Source organism: Pipistrellus hanaki (assembly GCF_964339955.1).
Source record: "Pipistrellus hanaki genome assembly, chromosome: 8".
Classification (NCBI taxonomy): domain Eukaryota; kingdom Metazoa; phylum Chordata; class Mammalia; order Chiroptera; family Vespertilionidae; genus Pipistrellus; species Pipistrellus hanaki.
The window spans coordinates 13,789,226-13,814,089 of record NC_140510.1 but is presented as its reverse complement, the minus strand read 5'-3'; the positions used below and the strand labels follow the sequence as shown (position 1 = coordinate 13,814,089).

The 24,864-nt window shown below is 37.2% G+C and overlaps 1 pseudogene across 1 annotated transcript in view; it reads right to left on the bottom strand.

The window, feature by feature from the left end:
• The window catches only part of LOC311626914, a 33,756-nt pseudogene extending 26,566 nt beyond the window's left edge, over positions 1 to 7,190 (bottom strand). The window contains exon 1 of the transcript in view: positions 7,074 to 7,190. The product of the transcript in view is annotated as an uncharacterized misc_RNA (transcript). The remainder of the gene's footprint in view (positions 1 to 7,073) is intronic.
• Positions 7,191 to 24,864: the final 17,674 nt, after the last annotated feature.

Below are 24,864 nucleotides of genomic sequence, written 5' to 3'. Positions count from 1 at the left end.
TCCACAGTTTATTCACTATTTCGTTAAAATCCCATTTAGAAGGGAACGATAGGTAATCATAACTCATTGCTAATTGTGAATCACTTTTTGGACTTCACTTTTTATTACTTTCCTCAGAGTCATTATCTGTGAACTTTCCTAACTCATTTTTCTATCAAGTGTTAGTTTACATAGAGATGTCTAGGTCCACACTAACAGCCAATGCAACTAAATTAATTCTAAGTTAGGGAAATATTCAATTAATGTAGGCCTCTCAACTGCACAAATTCAGTGTTCAGTTTGCAGGTTCACCAAGATTGAAGATGTATAGTCTCAGTACTTTATAACTATACTCAAACACATATTTGGTTATTGTGTGTTATTTATGCACTATGAAGAATTGTCAGTGAGGGTGCTTTATATTTTCTACCAATCCAGCTTCACACACAAAAAGACTTATTTGCTCACTTAACTGGTAACTCTGAAATAAATGCTTGCTGTGCCATCTTTAACAGTGGAACCCAGAGAAGACTGTTCAGAGGGACTTGTGGTTCCTCCCTGTCAGGCATAGTTCACGGTAAACAATGGTTATCTGTGATAATAGCTCTCTTCTCTGTATAAATCCTTTTAGGCAGTTAAAGGAAGGTAAAGGGTTTTCCTGAGTCTTTTTTTTTTTTTTTAATAAGCAGCTTAAAATAGTCAATATCCCAAAAGGCATATTTTAGAGTGGCAAATTCTGCTTCCCTTCATATATTCAAATGCTTCCTCCATGACATTGCTAGATTATTTTATCAATAACCCAGTGAAGGCAAATCATTTGAGGATGGGGAATCTTTTATTCGGTACATGTCCGTCATCATCAACAATGTAGTATAATCATTTTCTCCCCATATATCTATTCTAATACACTGTTGACATTTCCATGAGGCTGTATGGCTCATCACACAAATTAGGACACTTTGTCTCATGCATACACAGAGAAAAACACAGCCCTGTATTTCCTAGATAAATAAAATTGGCAGCATTTCCTTCCATTGAAATAATCTCATTATGTAGTTTTATTGGTCCAACAGATTATCATTTTTCATAAATCAGTTAGATTTCAGAACCAATTTTCAGTAGCATTTTGCACAGTCACTCCAGCTCTAATGTTTAAGCAACTAAATTCCTTTATCTGAATTTATTAAAATATTAGCAATGCTAATGTGGAAAGAGAAGCAAAATGAACAGGACAACTATTCTGAATATTTCATTTAGAATTTTTTATATTTGATTATATGACAGATTCCATCAATTTTGGGGGCCAGTTTTTAATGTTTTTTTTAATACCTGTGTTGTTTTGTTTCCTATAATATTTATTATTTTTATTGTTTGAGTTTATAATTTGAGCATATAAAAATTTCCTATTTTACCATGGATTCATACTCAGTTATCTTAGATTTTTATTACTAATTGAGTGAAAGTATTTGCTGAATGAAGTTACTTGCTATTTGGTGGTAATTACTGAACATTTGGTTAATAATGTGAAAATATTATGGGTATATAATCTCAGAGTTTGAGATTTTTTTTTTAATTACAAAAGATAAGTGTTTAACCCTGACAAGAGTCATCAGGTGAGATATATCTAGGTCTCATTCTAAATGTTTGCCCCATGCATGCATGAACTACTTTAAAAAATAAATGATAAATAATGAAAATGAATTAATGACATTGTTAAAAATATTAGAACATTAGGGAAGAATTATTTAAACTTACAAAAGGCAACTTTAATTATGTGAGCTATATGTTTATAATATGCGAGGGCACAATCAAACATATTAATTTTCTACATTCTGAAAAAGATTTCAATTGGTTTCTTCCTAAGAAAAATTTGTCAGTTTTTATGGTTTGCAACCACTAATATATAACCTAGTGAATTTTGTGTGTGTATGCTAATTTTCCATTATCCAACTATAATGAGGATAAGCTTTCTTACTTGTTTTTTTTTTTTTTTAAAGAAACTTTATCCCCTAAGCTTCTATCATTTTTCATAATCCCTCAATCAGACTGCACCTCCTTAAAGGCAGGGATGTGAATGCAGTGTGTGCTTTTTTTATATTGCTTTATTTCCAATAACTAGAAAAATATATGGGAGCAAGTATAAAGAATAATATCATATAAATTATTATGAATTTTATTATATTTATCTTTAATAATGTAGTCATAACTTTTATGCTTTCTAATAATATCTATAAATAATTCTTTTTTAAAAATATATTTTAATGATTTTGTACAGAGAGGAAGGGAGAGAGATAGAGAGTTAGAAACATCAATGAGAGAGAGTCATCAATCAGCTGCCTCTTGCACACCCCCTACTGGGGATATGCCCGCAACCAAGGTACATGCCCTTGACCAGAATCGAACCCGGGACCCTTCAGTCCCCAAGCCGACGCTCTATCCATTGAGCCAAACCGGTTTCGGCAATATCTATAAATAATTAACATCTTAAACATCACTGTGAAGTTACAATGACACCGAAGAATATGGTTAGGAGACATTACTGTACAGTTACCAAGATTCTATAAACAAATTTCAGGGACAAGTGACAAATTTAGAAAAATTATTTATAGTCTGTATAAAATACAAAAAATAAATAAAAAAGAAAATGCTACACTTTATAAATAGCTTCTGAAATTTTGAAAGAACAAAGGATTGCTAGAGGAAAATAAATGAAGAATATGATCAGAAATTTCTCTAAAATAGAAGTCCAAATGGCCCAGACCCAATCTCAGTCTCAATTATGGAAATGCAAGTCCCTACAATGATGACACAGCAATTTTAACCAATAATGTTGACAAAAATGTGACAATGAATAATATCTAGTGTTTCAGAGAGTATGAGGAAGACAGTCGCTATCATATACTATAGGGAGGAAAGTGAATTGGCCCAACCAATTCAGGCAGCAATTTGTCTATATTTCTCAAAAACTTGAATGCTCAAATCCATTAACTGATTAATTCTATTTCTAAGAATCAGTCCTGCAAAGACCATTTACTGGTGTTCAAACATGTCTGTGCAAATGGGCCCTGAAATGTTGTACGTAAGAGTGAAATATTAGAAGCAACCTCGATGTCAATCTTTGGAAAGATAAATTATGCAAAATCAATAGAATAGATTACTTAAAGCCATTATAAAATAAGAAAATTTATCTCTTACTGAAATAAGCAAGTGGAAAGAAAACAGGTCTAATTATAATTAATTTTTATAGAGAAGATAAATACATGTATAAATATATATGTTTGAACTCACATATTTTTATAAATATATGGAAAGGGTCTGAAATGGTATACTCATTTGTCAAACATGATGACCCCTGGGAAGTGAGACAGGGAAGCTAAGTGAGAGACTTTGACTTTTTATTTCTTAATTTCTTTTGTTTAATTTTTTATGAGAATGTAATATTTTTATAATTTTTAATTTAACTTACTACGAACAACATTTTATATTCTGTAGCATAGAAGAATAATTATTTTATTGTTTTTTATTTCAATAATTTTAAAAAATAAAGTTTTATATAAATGTATAATTTTTGTGTATGTTAACTGATTAACATAGTCAGTCATTTATTATATATACTAGAGGCCTAGGGGGTGGTGTCCCTCAGCCTAACCTATACCCTCTCCAATCTGGGACCCCTCAAGGGATATCTGCCTGCCCATTTAGGCATGATCTCACTGGGATCGAGCCTAAATGGGCAGGCTGACATCCCTCTCACAATCTAGGACTGATAGCTCCCAACCACTCATCTGCCTGCTAGCCTGATCACCCCCTAACCACTCGCCTGCCAGCCTGATTAAAGCCTAACTGCTCCCTTGCCAGCCCAATTGCCCCTAACTGTCCTCCCCTGCCAGCCTGGTCACCCCCAACTGCCCTCCCCTACCGGCCATCTTGTCTTGTGTCCACATGGGGGTGGCCATCTTTGACCACATGGGGGAAGCCATCTTGTGTGTTGGAGTGATGGTCAATTTTATTATATAGGATGATATAAAAAATTTCAATAACATGCACCAAAATTTTCTAGCAAGGAAGGATAATATATTAATTTATTAACTTTTTAAGCATTATAACTAAAATATATTTTAATTTAGATCATTATATCCATTAACATTTTCTACTATTTCCACCAGTTATGCTAATTTATTTTAGATTCTTCAACTCTTTATTTTCAACACAAAGTTTATAATAGTCTATAAGAGTCCCACAGAGGCAGAACCAGTAAGTTGTGATAAAACCCTTTATAATTTACCTGTTGTACTAATCCCCCACATTTTATTTTTGTACTAGTAGGGGAAGTTGTAGTGAATGTGACTACTTGTAGTAAGTGCAAATACTCTTTTTAAAAAAATAAAATTTTAACAAAATAAAATATTGAGGAAAATCAAAATTGATTTTGTACTTTAAAATAATACAATTTTTCAAATTGAACTTTCAAATATGAATGATTATTTAAATAACTAAAACATTATTGTACTACTAAAATATTATAACTGTATATTAATTGCCCTCCAAGGATTTTAGGTTTGATATCAAAACTCATTTTCTTTGACATAATGTTAATTATACATTTGATTACTAATTTTTAAATGAATGTAAAAAAATGGATATGAAAATAATGCCAATGGTCTTCATTTCTGTGCAGATTTCATATTATGATTTTAAATTAGTTACCAAATAATCCAATTTCTTTCTAGAAATATTTAATTCATTATATTTGTTGAAAAGCTTGACATAGTTCCTAGGTACTTTACATTTAAGACTATTCTATAATTAAATTATCATGTTATAAAAACTCCTTCATTTGAATTAACTTATTAATGTATATTGAATAACAAGTCATAGAAATTAATATATTCCTTCAATCCTGACTAATAAACAGTTGGCATATGAACATCTATGTTGAAATATAGGACATTTTTACTGGCAAATACATTTTCTACTTAAAAGTTTTTATGCCAATATAATATAATTGGTTCCATTAAGCTATTATAACATAAATTGCATTCCTCTAAGGTCATTTTAGCCTTTACACATGGCTGAAGGCTTTCATCGGTTATATAAAATTGAGTGCTGTCACTGAATTTTACTATTGAGTAGGAGCCTGCCAGGAGACTGAGTACCTAAAAAAGTGGCAAAAAAGAAAAATAATTCTAGAAGTAGGTAACACTTTTATAGAACTTATTCCATCCATGCACTTTTTAAATTGTCTTACCTATATTAAATCATTCAATTTTTTAAATTGTCTTACCTATATTAAATCATTCAAACTAAGAGTTTGATCTTATCATCATCCCCATATTGAAGTTGAAGAAATTGAGGCTTAGGGAAGCTAGGTAATTTATCGAGTGCCACAGAAACATAGTAAAAAATTAAGATGGAATTGAAGTCCGGGTAGCGTAGCTCAACAGGCTATGCTCTGACTTAACTATTCAGCTTCATGGCTTACCTGTATGAATTGACTTTGGGTGACCAAAATAGGTAGTTGGAATCAAATGACCTATAAAGCTACACAAACGGACTCAAGATTTTATAACTTTAATTTGCTACCACAAACTGATTTGCCAAAACTTCAAAGTCATGCTTCCTCTACTTATTTAATCCTATCTAATAAAGAGGGGATATGCTAATTGACTGTCATACCCTCACAAGATGTCAGGGCCCATGGCCAATAAAGAGAGAATATGCTAAGCGACTGTTATACCCTCACAAGATGGTGGTGCCCACAGCCACAAGATGGCGGCACCCAGTCCCCTCAGCCCTGCCTCACCCAGTCCCCTTAGCATCCAGCCTCATGCAGCCTCAGTCCCCCAGTCCCCATAGCCCCACTTCATTTAGCCAGAGTCTCCCAGTCCCATCAGCCCTGCAGGGGAAGGCAGTTGGGAGTGATCATGCTGGGGGGGAGCAGCTAGGCATAAATCAGGCTAGCAGGGGAGCACTTAAGAGGCTATCAGGCTGGCAGACAGAGTGGTTAGGGGCAACCAGGCAGGCAGGCAGGCAAGTAGTTAGGAGCCAGCAGTCCCAGATTGTAAGAGGGATGTCCGACTGCCAGTTTAGACCTATCCCTGTGGGCCTAAACCGGCAGTCAGATATCCCCCAATGGGTCCCAGATTGGAGACAGTGCAGGCTGGGCTGAGGGACACCCCCCATGCATGACTCTCCTGCACCCAGCCTCTAGTATTTAATAAGCCTCAGCAATACATTTGTTTTGGATCCATTTGGCTGGTACTGAGGGTTAAATCTAAAAATGTATAATTGGTTGCTTCTAAACTCCTGCTAGATAACTAATATAGACAAGGATAAGCTTTCTCATCAAAACCACTGATGCTGAGTCCTCTTTCAACAGTCTAATTTCTCTCTCTCTTTTATTTTTCCTGGAATATGTCTATTTCATTTAAAATCCAGACCCTGGGTTGTAGAGTTGGGTGAGCCTGATGCCCTCTCTGACTGCTGCATTGGGGTTCAGAAGGCCATAATGAACTAGTGCCTGAGGTGGTAGAGCTTGTCGGACATTGAGCAAAAAGGAAAAGGGAAAATACAATGAAAAAAATCATCATAGCTGAAAGTCAGCAGAGTGTATCAATCCTACAAGTATATTAACAATGATACAAGCCCTGGTCGGTTTGGCTCAGTGGATAGACATCGGCCTGCAGACTAAAGGATCTCGGGGACATGCCCAGGTTGTGCAATTGATCCCCAGTGGGGGCCATGCAGGAGGCAGCCTATCAATGGTTCTCTCTCATCATTGATGTTTTTATCTCTCTCCCTTTTGCTTCTTCTCTGAAATCATATATATACAATGATACAAAAATTACTAGCAAATCAGTTCAGAAATATAAATTGTGTTAGCTGTCATGAAAAGACCACTGGATTGCTAGTCATTCCAAATTTCTTTTAAATATTATTTGTATGTCTAGCACATTTTTCTGCTAATATTCTCTATGAACAAAAGATAAAAAGGTAGAAAGGGGGGTGGGGGGAAGAAATCCAGACACCATTTCTCTCCCAAAAAGCCTACCACTTGGTTTCTTCTCTCCCTATGCAGGCATCAGAGCCATTACGAGCCGCTCCAGGTTCATGTAGAAAATAAAGTAAAATGCAGCCACTCTTCTCCGTTTCCCTTTTCCAGCTTTCGAGTTGGAGTTGTGAGCCTTTCTTACGTAGCACACAGCTTCCATGGCGTCCACTCCTGCCCACCCCCGAGTTATGCTCTGTGATGGAGAGTTTTAAATTAGAAATGAGATGATATCCCTCCCCTGCTTCAAACCTATTTTCCTGGGGGAAAAACAATCAGTGCATTCACATGGGCTGGAGAATAAAACCTAAACTTCTTTTCAAGGCTCAATGGCTCTGAATTGCCTTTCTCTAACCCCATCGCATTCGTTCCCCATTCCCTCTTCCTGCCCCATGCTTGCTTATGTATCTCCGTTTACAGTTACCCCATCAACCGTGCTCTGAAAATACTAAATGGAAAATTCCCCAAACAAACAATTCATACATTTTCAATGCCATGTCATGCCGAGTAGCTTGATGAAATCTCGTGAGCCCCACTTCCTCCTGCCAGAAGGGAACTCATCCTTTTGTTCAGTGTCTCCACACTGCAGCTGCTCCCTGCCCCTCAGTCCGTCAGCATCCCTCTCAGTTATCAGAAAGACCATTGTGGTAAGGCAGTGCTTGTGTTCAGGCCACTCTTGCTTTATGTAATACCGCCCCAAAGCACACGAGCAGTGATGCTGACAATTCGGATACACCAAGGAGAAGCTGCAAAGCGCTTCCCTCAAGTGAGAAGGTGAGTACATTACAATAAGGTATTAGGGCAGACAGAAAAAAAGACTACATTCACATAATCTTTCTTACAGTAAAATGCCATAATTGTCATTTTATGGTTGATTTTTGTTTATCTCTTACTATGTCTAATTTATAAATTAAAGTTTATAAGAAAAAAACACAATAGTATAGAGGGATATATAGGGTTCACTACTATTAAAGGTGTGAGATAGTAACAAACCAGGTTTCAGACTGGGTCTCTTGGATTGAAACCTCTGTGGAGAAGGGGGCTATTGCACACTCTTCTCCTTCTAGTTCTCCAATTAGCCCACTGATCTCTCAGAGTCCTTGCACTTTGTCCTCTCCTGTCTGAATGCTCTTGCCAAGCTCAGTCTCACCCCTCAGAGAAAACTATGCTGGGTATTCAATTATTTATTTATTTATTGCCTTTTTACTTTGTATTGCATTTATTGGGGTGACTGGTCAAGAAAACTATACATGTTTCAGGTGTACAATTTCACACCACATCATCTATTGACTATATTGTGTGCTCATCCCAAGTCCAGTATCCATCCATCACCACATATCCCCCCAGACCTTCCTCCACTTCCCCTCACACTCTCTTTCCTGCAGCAACCTCCACACTGCTCATGTCCATGAGTATTTTCTCTTTTCTCAATCTCTCTACCCACTGCCCCCAAACCTTCAGCCCTGACACCTGTTGTCTGCTCTCTATCAGTTTGTCTCTACTTTGCTTGTTTGTTCAACTTGTTCATTAGATTCCACAAAGAGGGTCCCTAAATTACTTCCTAATGTTTACTGTTTTCACAGCAATTGTGAGGTTGGTGGTGAATTAGATCAAGGGACATAGCCCAGAACCAAGACCATGGATGGTGAACATGTTCTTTGCATGTTGGTCAGAATAGGAAGACAGGCTAGAAGAAGTCATGTGATAGCTGAATCTCCCAAATATCCTAAATAGTGAGGACATAGTAAAAGAATGACTGCTATTTATATATATTACTAGAGGCCCAGTGCATGAAATTTGTGCATTGGTAAGGTAACTAGCAGCTGCCAGCTTGGTATTATCTCCCTTCCTTCGGCTGGCCCGCCCCCTGGTTGAACTTCCAGAAGAACTCCAGTCAAGGAGACAATTTTCATACTATGCTTTTATTATATAGGATTCTATATATTACACACACTGATATACAGATACAGAGATATTCCAGTGTATATAATATATTGTGGGAATCCAATCAGTCAGAGTATGCTGGATGTTGAAGGCCACACTGAGCCAAGGAATCCTAATCAGAGTGTTCAAGACTACAACGCTATACACAGGTGCAAAAGCAGGCAACAGTAATCTGACTATGTACACTGCACAAGCCTGAGTAGGGAAAGAAGAAACTAAGTGCTAGGTTTTTTAGGAGAGTAATGGTGTCTGGATATTTTTCCCTTTTCTACCCTTTCATTTTTTTGTGCATAGAGAATATTAGCAGAAAAAAAGTATGTTTGACAATATAAAGTTATTTATATTCTATAACCAAAAATAGTGATGCCACTATTTTGACAAGAAGTCACTTTTGTCTAAGTTAGTATTAGAGTATGTTACTGATCAGCCAGTGTGTGGCTCTTTAGTGAAGCTGTAGCTCTAAGGATGGCTCCTGTAGAGCTCCTAGGTGGAGGCTGCTACTGCTTTATGGGACAGATGTGCTATTAACCAGCAGGTGTGCAGCTGCCTTTTGGGACTTTACTTTGAAGTCTTGTTAGCAATGTTACTTGGCCTGCAATAAAGACTCTCTTATATACCCATGGCTTCTCATATTATCTTCTCCATGTGATACCTGGCGTCCAAGGAGGCCCAGCCCCTGGTAGAGGGGCTCTGACTCAATAGTTCACACAGTGGAGCAGTTTACAAGGAGTGAGTACTCCCACAATGGCTCCATCAAACAGAGTCAAGAAGAAACTTACTCCCCAGCAATTAGTGCAGCGAACAGGGTGAGCATTGTTCAGGAGCACGTACGGACTCAGGAGCAAATGCTCCTCGACATATATACAGTTCTATCCTTTCATAAACATGTACATTGTATGTAATAGTATTCAATGTAATTGTTACAAAGCCATTATTAAAATAGGAAAATTAGATTTATAAACTTAATTGTAAAAATTAATGAATACACTTCTAGGGGTTCAGAAGTTGAAAATTTAAATAGGATGCCTTGCTGCTCAGTATGAGATTCAGGAAAGAAATGCTCTGTGCTGCAGCAGTTAAAGTACAAGGTTAAGAAGTCTCTGTCACTGAAATGCTTGCACATAATTTGTGTGTCATAGTTTGAGGGGGTAAACCTACAGCAGAAGTTGAAATAATTTTGATTGAAAGTGAACCCATTTTCTTAGAAGTTAAATAATTAAACAATAACACATTACACTTTTAATAAATATTTCATTAATTATTTTTTCACTTAAAATCCTATAAAACTATTCCAGAAAACCTTTCAAAACACAGAGATGTGGTAAACTGATGTCACAATGGCCGTTGCTTATAAGTGTAAGTTTTCAATTTGGGGTGAGTCTTAAATGTAATTACCACTAAACTTAAGGCTCAGCAAGCCCTTAAGAAAGAGGACATTGCATTCATGTTCTTTCCAGAATTCTCTGCAGCATCAATTCCAGCCCCTTTGCTGAGGTTCCACCTCATGAATTCTTTCTGGATGTGATTGTGTAAGGAGTATAAGAATCTTTGCAAGTACTCCAAGAGCATGATCATGATTTTATTTTAACTGCCACAACCAATCAGATCAACTTATTTAATGAATAAAAACTCATAACCTAACAGCAAAAAAGTAAGTAAAGCAAATAAATAGCATACTTAAATAGTAAGAGATAATGAGAATCTAGGCATTTGAAGGTATCTGCAAAAGGGTAAAGCTGACTTTTATAAATTCATTGCTGTAAGATATACTTCTTAATTGCCTTCAAAATTTTTTGAAAAAAAATTAAATGTCAAAAACTCATTGAAGTATACACATATCTGGGTGAATTTTATGGCTTGCAAATTATACTTCACCGAAGCTGCCAGAAAAGTTACATAGCAGAACTTTTTTTCCAGCTCCAGCACTAGACCACATCTTCAACGTGGTTCGCTCTATGCCATAGACATTTTCTCCTATACTCACGGTCCTTTACTTCCCAATCTCCTAACCCAAATCTCAACTATTTAAATAATTCTCTTCCAGGATTCTTATACATGATACAGCCTCTTCACTACTGAACAAGTTTTTCTAAGCTGTAACTTTTGTGGAACTTCACACCTTGATTTTTCTCTCCTCCCCTTGTTTCCATTCTTCTGTTTTCCTTCCTTCCTTCATCCTTCCTTCCTTCCTTCCTTCCTTCCTTCCTTCCTTCCTTCCTTCCTTTCTTCCTTCCTTCCTTCCTTCTTTCCTTTCTTCCTTCCTTCCTTTATGCCTGCCTTCTTTCCTCCCTCCCTCCCTCCCCTTCTCTCCCTCCCTTCCTTCTTTTCTTCTTTCCTCCCTCCTTCCCTCCCTTCTTTCCTTCTTTCCTTCCTCCCTCACATTTTTCTATTATTTTTATTTTTTTCTATATAATTCATTCCAGTACTTCTTTGAGGTTACCCCTACTTTTGAAAGGAAATGATTTGTTAAGCACGTTCTTATTGCTTATGTCAGTAGGAATTGCCATAATCTTAAAACTATACTGGACCTCATTGGGGTGTTATCTCTCACTACTAGGTTGGATCATATGCTCCTTGAATGAAGAGGCTGGGTCTTGGTTATCTTCATGGCCATCCTCCATAATTGAATGTCTCACATGGCACCCGGAAAATAGTTCTCACCAAACTTTATGAACTGAACAGCTCCAGACAAGTTTATTGTTGTTGTTGTTGTTCATTAAAACTATAATTCATAATGGCAACATGGTGTTATAGACTAATAGGAATGTAAAATACGATGTAGGGAATATAGTCAATAATATTGTAATAACCTATTGGGTGCAAGGTTTATTGGGATGATCACTTAGTAGGCTGTGTAATGTTAAATCACTGGGTGCACATCTGAAACTAATATAATAAAGTATGCCAACTGTAATAAATAATAACAATTATTTTAAAATGAAAAAAGTCAACATATAGCCATATCTCTCATGTAGCTCTATAGCTAATGGGGCATCTCTTTGTGGCCTAAAACAGACATTTTTTGTATGGTATTAGTATCTCAGTCCCTTTACCAAGAGGAGCAAATAAACTGACCATGCATGTGAGAAAGAAGATGGCAAAAAGCCAAGAATGTCCTGTAGTTCCTTGGTCCCAGATTCTCCATGACCTTATACCATAAATCATCATATTTTTTTTTGCATACACTCCTACTTGATTCATCTTCTAAGCATGCATTCACACTCAGAACCCTGCTTCTCAAAAAAAAAATATTCCCTTGACCCCTTTTCTCATGAAATAGTTTTCTTTTTCTTTTCTTCCTCGGTAACATACCACCAATAGTACCTACACCTTCTAATCTCTGTGCTTCCATCTGGCTTTTTCTGCATCCCTATTATGAAAATTCTTGTGAAAGGTCACATATGACCTCTTTATAGTTAAATTGCATGGTTTGTGAGCAGTCCTTCTATCTATGAAAGTACATTTCCTTTTATTTTGTTTGAACTGGGGAATCTTTTAAATCTATAATAATTGAGATGGAACTAAAATTTCTGTGATATTTTTGGACTTGCTCATCTTCATTGGCAAGCAAACTTCCGCCTGAGTTGACAGTGAATTAGTCAATAAAAATTAGAAGATATTTATTAACTACTTGCTATATAAAAAGTATAGAATGAATACAACTATAAACCAATAAACCAAACAGTATTTCCCTCTAAAAGATTATTATATAGCAATAAAAAAAAACTAAATTATATTAAACCCATCTGTGATGATAGAAGGCAGTGAGCTGTGTTTCTGAGAGAAGCATTCATTCTGTCTAAAAGGACTGGTGGTGCCGGGACCAGTTTGGCTCAGTGGATAGAGCGTCGGCCTGCGGACTGAAAGGTCCCAGGTTCGATTCAGGTCAAGGGCATGTACCTTGGTTGCGGGCACATCCCCAGTGGGGTGTGTGCAAGAGGCAGCTGGTAGGTGTTTCTCTCTCATCGACGTTTCTAACTCTCTGTCCCTCTCAATTCTTCTCTGTGTAAAATCAATAAAATATATTAAAAAAAAATAAAAGGACTGGTGGTGACAGAGGGTATTTTATAGTTCTTTTTCTCCTTTTTAGCACCATTAAGGTTGAATTAATCACATTTCTCAGTTTATGGAACATTATCACTAAGGATCTGTGCAAGGCTCTCTGTCTGATACTTTATGTATTATTTACTCCATGTAATTTCACTCTACACTGAGAGAAATTTTATAAAGGACATCATTTATGAATTGCACTTGAGTCGATGAATTGGAAGCCCACAGTTAGAGGAAGTGAAGGATGGTCTAGAAGCAGAGAGAAGGTGAACATAGGAATGAAGCATTGATAGTTGCTTAAGTCTGGGGCAGAAATGGCATTTGTGTGGAAATATTGGTGCAGCCAGCTTGCAGAGAACTTTATCTCTTGTGTTATTGCAACAACTAGATCTTTAAAGAATTTTGAGCATATGAGTTACTAGATCAGATTTATGTAAGACCATTCTTATAGGTATAGGAAATCTATTTGAGAAACTAAACTAGAGATATTAGTTTATAGATGGTTCATTATTTAAATCAAAATCACAATTAAGATTTGAGGTAATATTGCCCACTGGTATAGTTGTGTTTGTTTGATTGTTTCGTGGTTCTTTTTTTGTTGTTGTTGCCAGAGAAGGTCACCCCTTTCCCAGACCTCTTAGTTACCTGAGAAGCCCCTTGAGGTGACCCAAGTAAACATCCGTGCATATTTTTAGACTGTGCAAATGGACACATGATGGAACTCAGTAAATGTTGCTGTTCTTTACCCCTTAGCAAGGATGTTCCTGATAAAGGACGGAACCTAAGTCATGTGTTTTCTTTATAAACATTTACCACTACTGGAGTTTTGGTTGCCTAGAGATATATACGAGTGAAATTTATCAGATTATTTATTACTAGTACTAAACCAAATTGTAGAGTCCAAGATCCCTTTACTTGCCATACATCTTCTATGACTTGTTTCCCTTCTTCCTCCTCCTCCTCCGCCTCCTCTTCATCTTCATCTGATTAAACTCATTCTTGTTGTCATTAGCAATGTGTTTCCCTGGTATTTGTTTTCTTGTAAATTGTATTTTTTTTCTTTCTCCTAATTAGTTGCTATCAAGGTGAAGAGCTGAACAAACATGTGTCAATTATTAATGCTGCTAGCACCAAAGCTAATTAGTTTTCTTTTGCTGCATAATTTAGATAGAAGTTGTATTTAAAAAAAAAAAAAACAGCTTCTTTCTTGTAAGACTAACACATGTGTGAACATATAATCATAGTTTGGACATATTAACAATGTAGTTTTCAACATAATTTACATAGAGAAATAGGAAACAGGGAGATGCTAAATTTTCTGGGATGACATTTTATTAAAATCCAAAATAAGATATATTAGAAAATACTTGAATACATGTCTATTTATCTATCTATTTATTTTACTGCCTTCTTCACTTTAAATTCATTTGTGATTTTCCAATTTTTATTCATGTTATATTTATCAACAGCTGAGATTTAGAGCTTGGTTTTGCTCTGATTTCTTTATTATTCTAAATACAATTATATGCCCAACAGTTACCAGATAACTTCCTTCTATTAGTATCCATTTCCCCATTCAAGTACTTAAAGTAGTATACTTTTTTTTGTTTTCTTCCCAGAATTTATCTGCGACAGAGTCTTGACTACTTTCGATCTTGGAATCTTTCTGGTCATGGTTCAGATTCCCCTTTGAAGTTAACATTTTGATTTTTTCTGGAGGTAGTTTCTCCTCCTCCCTCCATTCTTTGACCTCAGCCCAGCCTTCAATAATGCATTGGATTTGCTGTCTCTAGCACAGCTGTTGCTGATACTCCATTGCTGTTCCTCTTGCTCTTTGGGGACTCGAAGTCTTAGTCATTCTCAAAATATTTTAGTAGGACTTTATAATAAACATTTAACATTTATGATAACAAAAACCAATGGCATGTCTTTTGTGTCCTATATAATAAGGAAACGGCCCATACATTGAAGAATATATTTGTTAAAGAATAAACTTTTATGATTTTTCTATGAGTCAATAACAGATAAGACCAAATCGCAATTACACAAACTGAGATAATTTAGAAACTTTTTAGAGTGTTTCCTATTTTCATCACTAAATGTTGACTTGGTTATGCTAGAGTAAAATGTCAACTCCATTTCTGCCTTAAATCGAGAAAACTTAACTTCCATCACAAAGTCTGCTATAGGTTTGGCCAACTTATCCAGGACTTCTAAGCTGTGGTGCAAGCAGCCCAGACTCCATATCATTTAGAGAGAAGTGGAAAGTTCCAGAGTAGTCATACTAGTAATTCAAGGTCTTACCCTACGAGTGATAAAAGTCACTTCCCCTAGAAAGCCATTAGCCAGGACTATTCATGGGTTTTCAGTTAAGTAAATAGTAAGAAGGAGAAGGAGGGGTAATTTACTCAAGGAGCCATAGAAAGGGATGGTGGCTAGACATTGCTGCCATAGCATTTCACTGCGGGCCTCTGTATTTGTGCTCACACCATGTTAGGTTTGTTTAACTGCCTTGCTGCAAATCTCAGAATGGAGACTGAATTATTAGCAAGTGTAATGGAAAGAGAAAAAAAAATTATTAAGGATGAGGCATTCCAGGCTTGATGAATATAAATGATCTACAACTGCAAAAAATAATGTAAATACAAGGAAAGTAATAGACTATATTAACTAGGGACAGGAATCATTTGGAGGCTTTTTAGAGATAAGCATGGGAAGAATAGAGAAAAAGCTTATGGGAGAAATGCTATAGAGGCTTGGTGATGATTATTAATAACCCCAAAAGACAATATCTGAATATGCGTATATTCAGGAAAGTCTATAGATTGTTAGGGCTTTGCTGCAATTAAAACCGTGGTCAGCAAACTGCTGCTCACGAGCCACATGCGACTCTTTGGCCCCTTGAGTGTGGCTCTTCCACAAAATACCACAGCCTCAGCAAGTATATTTTGAAGAAGTGGCGTTAGAAGAAATTTAAGTTTAAAAAATTTGGCTCTCAAAAGAAATTTCAATCGTTGTACTGTTGATATTTGGCTCTGTTGACTAATGAGTTTGCCGACCACTTTGGGGTTATATTAGCCAGAGAGCAGTCTTTGTTGCTTGCAACCAAATACTATAATGAAGACTGCTGTCCCCACCCCCACAAACAGCTAAGATTTCCACACCCCAAAAATAAGATTTCTGTAACTGCCAAGCAACTGAAAATAAATAGCATGTTTTAACCTTAGCCTAGACAGCAGATCCATGAGATGTTTGGATGAGAGATGAGCAGGGTTTGATGACTAAATTATTTAAATAAATAATAAACAATATAAAATCTAAACAATAAAAAAAGAAAAAAAGAAAAAGTAACTATAGTCTTTAAATTGAGGGTGTTAGGAGGATGTAACACCATCAAAAATTATAGAGCATTAGTCTGTGAACTATCTCTGGGTAGCCAGTTGTATCCACACAGGAATACTTTATTCCATAAATGTGGGTGTCAGTATTACAGCAATTCCCCCAGAAAGTAGGACACCTGGCTCCTTTGCCTCTCCTTATTACTTTACCTCACTGACACTATTTCAACTACATTAATTGCAATTGCAATTTTCTGAATATGCCCTGCCTTTAGCCACGTGTGTATTTATGTACATGCTATTTCTTCCTCATTGGGATTTTTTTTTCTCCCTTGTTTGTCCTCTACTCTTTCAATGAGGGTCACTCTGAAACCTCAGAATCAACAAGAATGACTGCAGAAATCATCCCTTACCACCTGCTTCCTCCCTACAGTTCCTGGACCCTGCTCCTAGCATTCCATTTGTCAAATTACAGTCTGATGTTTTGTTGCATCTATTCTCTCTTACTCCACAACGAGTTCCTCAGAGTTGGGCTGTGACTTTCCTTCATTGCATTTCTTAGTAAAGCCCAAGTAACTAATATGTTCTCTCTCTCTTTTAAAACAATACTTGGATAAATAAATAAATCAATGACTTCCCTTAAAATCTTTCCACATCAAAATCTGATAATGTGTACTCACAGATTTTAAAGCCTTAAAGAATCAAGTTTTTAAAATATCTACAAACTGAACATGGTAGTGTTCTATTTAGACTATAAATTCAAAGTAGATATTACCTGAATTCTCACTATGTATTTGTACAATGTGATTAATCCTTTAATGAAATTATTCATTCCTTTTCTTTAATTGATTTCAGGGGAAAGGAGAGGAAGAGAGATAGAAATATCAATGATAAGAAAGAATCATCGATTGGCTGCCTCTTGCATGTCCGCTATTGGGGATCGAGCCCACAACTTGGACATATACCTTTGACCAGAATCAAATATGGGACTTTTCAGTCCACAAGCCGAAGCTCTATCCACTGAGCCGAACAGGCTAGGGCTAGCCATTGCTTTTTACCCTAAGCCAGATTTTATCTTATGTGTATAATTTGCATAGAAGGCATATGCCTGCAAATACTTCATGTTATCCTCCCTTTAATTTACTCACCGGTTGTGTGATTCCCTTCCTAGCCATGCACATGTGTTTCTGTATGCATGCATGTACACACGTGTGTGTGTCATATGTGTCTGCACACACAAATAGACTTTAAAAAGCAATTGCAAAGCACAATATCCGAATTGACTCTTCAGATATTTCCATAATAGCAGACTCATCACTCTCACCACAATAGCATAATCACCACTCTCACCATTTCTTCCTCTGTTAACCTTATCCATCCATCCATCTTCTCAAGTACTGCTCCATGTTCTGATAGGCACCTTTATTTTCTCATCTTCTGTCACTTAAATTCACTCATAGGACTAATGTAGGCTTTCGGGTGGAACAGTGTTTTCATTTCCATTACACCAAGCTAGAAAACTGAATTCTTAAATATTTTCATTTTTGCTCTTGGTAACTTATAATTTTATGTTTCTGTTTTGGCTTTGTGCAATCGAGTGGTAAGCTTATATGCATGAAATATAAAAGGGCATTTTTAATGCACTTAAAAATGGGCATTGAAACTCTGAGTTGAAGATGTGCGGTAAATGTAATTACCAAGGAACACAGCAAACTGAAATTATGTGAGAAAATTATCTATAAAAATTGTGTGTGTGTGCGTGTGTGAGTGTGTGTGTGTGTGTGTGTATGATTTTTGTACATTTAAAATAACCTTGATCAGGACTAAGTTTCAAAAATACTGTGAAACAGTAGAATTTATATTAAGAGCAGTCATGGTTGCCTTTTTGAATCCATCCCCCCCTCTTCATGCAGCTGCTGTCCTCCGGGGACCTTACTTCTTCCCTCTCTCCCCACCCTGTGAAAGTACCTTAATGAGAATATCCACCATGGTGCATGTATATTCTCCAGGAGGTGGCTCCCAATTTCCTGTTCCTCAGATCCTCAACTGCCACTCTCTGGTACCCATACTATGCTTGCCACCTCTGCACTTGACATCCTATCATATGCTATCCCTGCAGTTTCACTTACCCACTGAACCCTTTCCATGTGTCCACTTTCTACATATTTACAAAATCTGAACGGCCCTTCTCTCCCTTGGGGGCCTGGCAAATGATCACCCAGTTCCTCTGAGATTACCTCTGTAGAAAAACTCTTCTAAAGACAGCAGTTTTATGCATTGAATTGTAGCTATTGTCTGCCTTATCTCTGCCAGTGTTGTAATCACTACACTGCATTTTTATGTGAGTATGAAACAATGGAGATTGAACTTCATTCCCCCTCCATTTCCTTTGCAATGTTACTCTGTGGTGTCTGCTCACGTTGACTCTGAGAGTGACCACGTGAATCACGTTGGCCAATGGAGCGTTTCCAAATATGATGCCAGCAGACGCTTGAATGTACCAGCACACAGAAGTGTATTGCTCTTGCCATTTGCCTTGCCCTGTGGACCTGCCCAGAGTAGCCTGCTAGAGAATGAAGGACACACGGATCGTGTTGTTCAGTTACCTCAGCTGTGGCCTTTTCAGAGCAACTGGCAGCCAGTTTCCCATCAGGTTTTTCATACAACATCAGTGTGGCCAGCCTAACCAAGATGGTTTCTGTAATTCCGCCCTGAAACTAGGCTGTGAGAGCTTGATGCCCTGATTAATTCTCTCTTTCATGTGCAGAACAGTAGTTGACCTGTATGCTTTTATTAAATTGAACTTGGTAAATGCCATTATTTCCCCTTTCACAAAAGTAGTGAATTATATCTTATTTCTAATAAATAACTGAAAAATCGGGTCTCCTACTTAAAAAGATTCTAAACAAAAATAAAGATATGGGGAAAATATCATATAATTTTCCTAAAGTAATCAACATGTGCTGATGACTAATTCACCTATGTCTAAAGCCAATCTTAAGCTTGTCAAAGAAAGTAAAAAATTATGGGTTTTTTTGTGTTTTTTTGCTCAGTCTGATTCATGTAATATTCCACATTCCTCTAAAACTGATGTGAAAATTGTGCCTTTTTGGGGGAAAGGGCAAACAAACTACATCATCAATGTGTCGGTGTTTGGTTTTTTCATCTTCTCTCTAATGAACATATTTTGTTTATTTTCAAGGTAAACTGCATGTATAAATGAAGTATTTCCCCTGTTTTGTGTACTTGATAAGATACCTTGTTTATATGCATTTGTAGAATAAAAATTACCTGTATATTTGCAACCCTGGCAGGTATAAACAAATAGGTAAAGCTCTCATTTTTGAATAAATAATGAAAACCATGCACTCAGGATAGGAGTGTGGAAAATCAGAAATTCTAGGCTTCAGCTATTTAGGAAGATTGCTCTGACCCCCTTCACAAAGGGCTTTTCTTTCAAGCTTTGAAAGAATCAATCTATGTAGGGATATATCTCTAAGCTGCTAGTGCAAAAGTAATAAACATCAAGCTTACGGATGGTTGTGGAAACTGAATGGATTTGCTTTTCTTTCAGGGATTTAATTTATTTTTAATATCACAGGTGGCTTGAGGCGAGGTGTAATCATCTGTCGCTCTTCCATTAAATCATATCCCCTCACTTCTGAAATATTCTTTGATCTGCCTACCTGCAAATCACACTCTACATTTTGTCATAGACTGTAGTATATAGATATCATAATGACATGATAAATTGCCTGAAAGGGTGAGAAGTATATCCATTTTAAAGATGATTGAGAGACAAAACACGTGCAGATATCAGCTTAGACATTCACTTTTTTTATGTTTTCTCTTTTCTTACTTCACTAATCAGAAAATAAAATTTATGTGAAATAGAGGTTGAAGATACTTTTTAATTTCTTTAATTTAAAAGACACCAGGCAAGTTATTTTTTATTGGCTTTATATTTCAGGTCATATTGATACCTTAAATCTATAACTCTATAGTTTTCAATACAAGGGTTTAAATATTCAAATTATGAATTATACAGATCTGTAGTCCAAACTAAATTTTTCCAGATATATGCTACTTTAATATTTTGATTTTTATTAACTTTTCTTAGTTCACAACCAATTTTCTAAGGGAGTCACTGGTTACATTATGTACTACCAAAAAAAGTAATAGGTAGAACAATAATTTTGTTTACTCCAATATAAAAGGGTTACTTTATTTACTTTAGTCAATATCATCATTAAATAGTTTATAACAAAGTTAAATACTGCATACAATGCAAATTTGGAAAAAGTCGTAAATGGGGAAGACACAAATCTGAAACCTTCATATTTTGAAAAATTTTAACATTATAATGATAACTACCCAATTTTATCTATGTTTTCGGGAACAGTAGAATGGAAAGGGCTGTGTATTCACAGGAGTGAGGAGATCTGAAGAGAAAGAGGAAGTGGTACAGTCCCCGTTTGCATTTACAGCCAGGAGGGAAACACTCTTGCAGTTGCTTGGTATCACCCTGCTGAGAGATTTTAAACATCCCTCTCACAATCCAGGACTGCTGGCTCCTAACCACTTGTCTGCCAGCCTGATAGTCCCCTAACCACTCCCCTGCTGGCCTGACTGACACCTAACTGCTCCCCTGCTGGTCTTATTGTCCCCAACTGCTTTCCCCTGCAGGGCTGAGAGGACTGAGGGACTCTGGCTGGATGAGGTGGGACTGAAGGGATGGGGAACTGAAGCTGAATGAGGCTGGATACTGTGGGCACTGGATGAGGCAGGGCTGGAGGGGCCTGGGGGACTCCGGCTGGATAAGGTGGAGATGAGGGGACTGGGTGCTACCATCTTGTGGCTGTGGGTTCTGTCATCTTTGTGAGGGTGTGGGAGCCAATTAGCATATTCCCTCTTAGGATGGTCACAATAGCTTCCTTAAATCTCACAGATAGGACTCTGTGTGAGATCTTCAAGCCTCATGTGTTTTCATGGAATATACTTAATAGCATTTGACTGCATAATAGCCAAATGCTGCCCCAACTGGAGCAGAGTTTTTCTGTGGATTCATAATATGAAAGTTACTTTCCAGGGAAGATACTAGAATATAATACTTCACCAGGCCCAGCTGGAGTGGTTCATAGTATTTTCAGTGTATTCTGTAATAAATAATTCTCTTTCATATAATATTTATATAGTTAGAATTAAAATTAATAAATATATTAAAGGACATAAGACTTTAAAAAAACTGCTTTCATTTCTGATATTTCACTTCTCTGAATATAACCAAATTAATTAAAAAGTATGGTTTTATTGGTTTTTAGAGAGGAGGGAGAGGAATAGAGAGTTGGAAACATTGGTGAGAGAAAAACATCCATAAAATGGCTGCCACCTGCACACCCGCTACTGAGGATCAGGCCTGCAACTATGGCGTGTGCCCTGACTGGGAACTGAACTGGTGACCTCTTGTTTTATAGGTAAACACCTCAACCACTGAGCCATACATGCCTGGCAGTTGCAGTACTTTTTGATACATTACTTCAGACTCTTACCTAAGGAACATGTTAATCTTTAGATTTTAGGGAATTTTGTGCTGTATTTAATGGGATTTCTTGCATGCCTTTAACTAGTTGTAAGTAAACAAAATAAAAGCTAAATTGCAGTGCTAACAAGGATAGTGCAGCACCCTAGGGAGTATTACCACATCCACGCCTGAAGAAGCAAGAGCAGAGCAGGGACATTACAGAAGGAAGCTGCATGGAAGGATGCCCAGCAGATGAAGGACCCAGCTCTGCTGATCACATTCTCCTCATACCCACCTTCCTATCTCCTGCCCATTCCTCCCTGGTCAGAAACAACCAAAAGCTAGCGGACGGGAATGTCTGATAATACATCAATATGCGTCAGCTTCCTGGGCCATAGAATGAAGGGGAAAACAATATTGATTTAGAAGTACAAGCAAGCCAAAAAAAAAAAAAAATCCAATAGTTTATACTTCATAGTCATTCTTCGTATTCTTTTATACATTACTAGAGGCCCGATGCATGAAACCCATGCAAGAGGCTTGGCCCCCTGCGGTGGCCTCAGCCCCTGTCACCATGGTAGCTGCTTCTACCTCAGCTCTCACCCACCACAGATTCATTTGGAAAGTCATCTAAAAAGATATCTGGAAGGGCATCTGGTCTAATTAGCATATTGTGTTTTTATTATTATAGATAATTATTTGTATTTTCCAACTATTCTTTATAGGAATCTCTTTCATGACCCGCATGGAAAAAGTTCCAATTCAGGGTTCGGATTTTGGAGAAGGGCTGCACACAAATAGAAGGACTAGAGACTTGAAGAAATTCAGTTTGGCGATCTGGGGGGCCAGGCGGTAGTCCAACTCTAGTGGGAGAACTACTCCTGTTCTGGCCCTGCCATCCCCTTTTATTGAGGCTTTGGGGAAAACATCTTAGGCAACATAAACAGAAATTTACATGTAGCCCTTAGGCAGGAAATAACAGAAATTTACATGGGACAAACAAGGTGGAGGCTGCTTCAGCTAACAATGTCTCAACTAAAGGGTGAGTAGAGCAATTAAGGTTGTTGGCTTCCTGTCAACATCTTTTTTTTAGTGAAACTGATTTGTTTTCCAGCAATTCTATATAAAAACAGGCATTCATTTTATGGTCAAGGGGGAAATAGTTTTTATTATTCTGGATTAAGTGAGGACATAGAACACATGCTTGCACACACAGAGACTGACCAGCAGAATTCCCCACATTCCCCACATCTCCCCAGCACAGCCTTCTCACCACGCACAGCTCCAACAAATCTCTCATCTCTTCTCAAGGGAATAATCTGCTGCATAGCAAACTTGAACTCTAGTCCCAGTTCTGCCAAATTGTTCAATGGCATAAACAAGTCACTTAAAATTAGGTTTCAAATTGCTCTTCTGCCAGGACTGACCAGCAGACCCTGAGTGATGGATGAACAGATTGCTCTGACTCACCTTTCTGTGAAAGAGAGGGCTAAGGAACTGCTTGGCTATCACCAATAAGTAGCCCCTTTCACCTGCCTCCTTTGGCTTTTATGTCATAACAGATTGAGTTAAAATTAAGCTCTAGATACAATTAGCAGGGTAAGTATCCTAGAGGAAGAATATGCTTCTACAAGACTGGGTCTTTAAAGACTAAACATAGAGATCCTAGCAAAACACCCTGGGGGATTGGAGTTGTTTGGAGAAGACAAGGAAGGGGCTGCTGCTTTCAGCAAGGTCCCTCAGAGGCCCCCAACCTTTCAGAGAATCCTCCTTTCAGACATTCCAACCAAGTCCCATGCTTCCCCACACTCTTCTATTCAAAGAGAAGTCCTCTTTCAGTGAAACTTTTAATGAACTTGTCCCCCTCTAACTTGTTAAGGCCTGGGTTTCCTTTTTTGGGTACCTGCACCTGGGTCTGGAAATTATCTTTGATTTCAGAGTTGTTCTATTTCCATGAAACACGTCAATCTGATCTCCTTGTATCTTGGGACACGATGTCGACAAATTAGTTTCTCAAATAAAATATGCTTTCTAAAATGTCAGCTACTTAATACAGGTAACCTATTGCTCAAACTCAGTAAACACTGTGATTAAAAAAAAAAAAAAAAAAAAAAAAAAAAAAAAAAAAAACATAGTAGGGGCACTGAAATCAGAGTACAGGAGGCTCAGATCCTAGCTGGTCACTTCACTGCTTCAAATGGGCACAACAACTTAAATCACTGAGCTTATGTTTCCTTGTCTATTTAGAAACTCAGCACCTGATAAGAGTCTGCGAAATAAATGAGCCAAAACTTACCAACAACAGAGATTTCACTTTGACATCAATAAGGCCATTATAACATAAAAACGTAAAGGGCACATTGCTTCCAGCATACACAAGTGGGCAAAGAGTGATCAAGATAAGTTTATCCTCCCATACTGTTCTCCACAGAGACAGCACCAGTCTGCATCCCCACCAGCAGTGCATTAGGGTGCCTTTTCCTCCGCGTCCTCGCCAGCACTTGTTGTTTGTTGATTTGTTGACAATAGCAGAATGGAGTTTCCTCAAAAAACTAAAAATGGAACTCCCATTTGACCCAGTGATCCCACTTCTAGGAATATATCTTAAGAAACTATAGCACCAATCAGAAAGGATATATGCACCCCTATGTTCATAGCAACACAATTTATCATAGCTAAAATGTGGAAACAGCCTCAGTGCTCATCAGCATATGAGTGGATTAAAAAACTGTAGTACATCTACACAACAGAATTCTATCCTGCGGTAAAAAAGAAGAAATTCTTACCATTTGCAATAGCATGGATGGAAATGGAGAGTGCTATGCTAAGTGAAATAAGCCAGTCAGAGAAAGATAAATATCACACGATCTCACTCATTTGTGGAATATAATGAACAACATAAACAGATGAACAAAGACAGATCCAGAGACAGAGAAGCATCGATCAGACCGTCAAACCTCAGAGGGAAGGTAGGGAAGAGTGGG